Source organism: Schistocerca americana, chromosome 9 (genome assembly GCF_021461395.2).
Source record: "Schistocerca americana isolate TAMUIC-IGC-003095 chromosome 9, iqSchAmer2.1, whole genome shotgun sequence".
Taxonomy (NCBI): domain Eukaryota; kingdom Metazoa; phylum Arthropoda; class Insecta; order Orthoptera; family Acrididae; genus Schistocerca; species Schistocerca americana.
In genome coordinates this window covers 10,760,315-10,762,569 of record NC_060127.1, presented here as the reverse complement: position 1 = coordinate 10,762,569, position 2,255 = coordinate 10,760,315, and positions in this window count along the sequence as shown.

Here is a 2,255-nt window from a genome sequence, read left to right as displayed (position 1 = left end):
TATAAAACTTGCACTAATAAATAATTGTTGAAAGTGTAAATTAACTAGTAAACACTTTGAAAATAATGCTAGTTACGGTAATTTTCTGCTCGGAAGTCACAAACATGTGATTCCATCTGGGATCATTGGGCATTTGTTATGTTACCAAATGTAGCACATGCAATAACTTAGACTAAAGTTTACCATAATGTGTAACTCTAATATTTTCAAGTTTCTTTTGAAGCTTTATTATACTAACTAATATTAATATGTTAAAATTTTTATTGATATAATTTACCAGTTTTTTTGCTGCTTTAGTAAAAAAATCCTGATTTGTTTACCAGATGATTGGCAATCATAAATCATTATCAGAAGAAGAAATATTGCTGCTTCTCGAAGGTGATTTATCTGATTTGGACCTTGATACATCTGATGTGGAGGAAGAGATTGAAAATGCTCAGCAGCAGGACCCTACTACACCCGATATACAGTTTCTTCAAGAAATGGACCTTGATATGGTTGAAATTCTGGACCCTCAAGCCAATGATGATGTTCCCTTAGCTTCAAGATTACTTGCTGAGCCAAACCTTGCACCAAGTCATTCAGTTCAGGAAATTCAGTGTGATACACACCCGAATCTTCGGCGGAGAATGAAGGACATTGAAGAAGTGGACACATGATGTAATGCAGTTTTTTCTGACCCTCCAGGAGATGAACTGACACCTTTGCAGTATTTCAGAAACTAGTCGAGCAATCTAATCTATACTGCACACAGAAAACAGGTGCATCTTTAGATGCAAACGTTCGTGAAATAGAGAAGTATATAAGGATAAACATCCTAGCAGGTGTTGTGAAAATGCCTAGTTACAGAATGTACTGGGCAGAGGCTACAAGATTTTCTCCAATAGCTGACTCAATACCTAGAAATAGGTTTGATAAGCTAAGAAATTATTTACATGTGAATGACAACACTATAATGAAACAAAGAGAGGACCCTGGTTATGACAAGCTGTTCAAGGTGAGACCATTTGTTGACAAAATCAAACGGTTTTTCAATTATTGAACCTGAGGAATATCATTCAGTGGATGAATTAATCATTCCTTTCAAAGGTCATTCATCTCTGAAACAGTATGTAAAAAGCAAACCACACAAGTGGGGTAGAAAAGTTTTTGCCCATGCTGGTTCTAGTGGAATTGTGTACGATTTTGAAATATACCGAGGGAAAGGAACTGTACATAATGATACTCGTCTTGGTATAAGTGGTGATATTGTGATAAGGCTTGTGGAAGGACTGCCAAAATATAAAAATTTTAAAGTGTTTACAGACAATTTGTTCACCTCTTACAATCTTATTTCTGCCCTGAAAACTATGGCATTTTGGCTGTTGGAACTGTTAGACCCACAAGACTTTCTAGGCTGCAATCTAAAAGCAGACAGTGAGCTGAAAAAGCAGGGACGAGAATCATACGATTATCGAACTGAAACAGAAAGGATCATAGCGCTGAAGTGGTATGATAACAAGTCTGTCGTTCCTGCATCATCATACAAAGGAGTAAGTCCAGTAGAACCAGTGAAACGTTGGTCAGTGGGAGAACGAAAATATATTCATGTCCCAATGCCAGACATTGTTCGAGAATATAACCGTTCAATGGGAGGAGTTGATCTGCACGACATGCTGGTTGCTTTGTATAGTAGTAATATTGGTGTGAAAAGATTTTATCTAAGGATCGTATTCCACCTCCTTGACATGTGTGTTGTGAATGCGTGGCTCCTATATCGCCGACATTGCAGACAAAGAGGAATTACCAAACACATGTCTCTGTTGATTTTTCGGTCTGATGTAGCTCGTGGACTACTAAAAGCAGGAGACATTTTGGTAAGAAGTCGAGGACGGCCATCAGATGACAGTCCATCACCTACAGATGTGAAGAAATGAGCCCCATTGGGTCCCAGCCCAGTTGATGATGTAAGGTATGACAACATTGGACACTGGCCACAGCATGTAGAAAACAGAGATATAAATTGTGCATTACAGCATATTCTCGAACGAAATGCATCAAATGTAATAAACCTCTTTGCTTTACCAAAGACAGGAACTGTTTCTTAAATTTTCATGTAAAGTAACGATCATGCTGTAAAAAAACATAAAATTGTGTAATTAAAATATTCATTCAAGTTCCATTACCAAGCACTGTGACATCCCAACCACCTGACTGAAGGAAACAAATCCTGCCCAATGATGCCATATGGAGTCATCCCAAATTTCCCTCCAAAA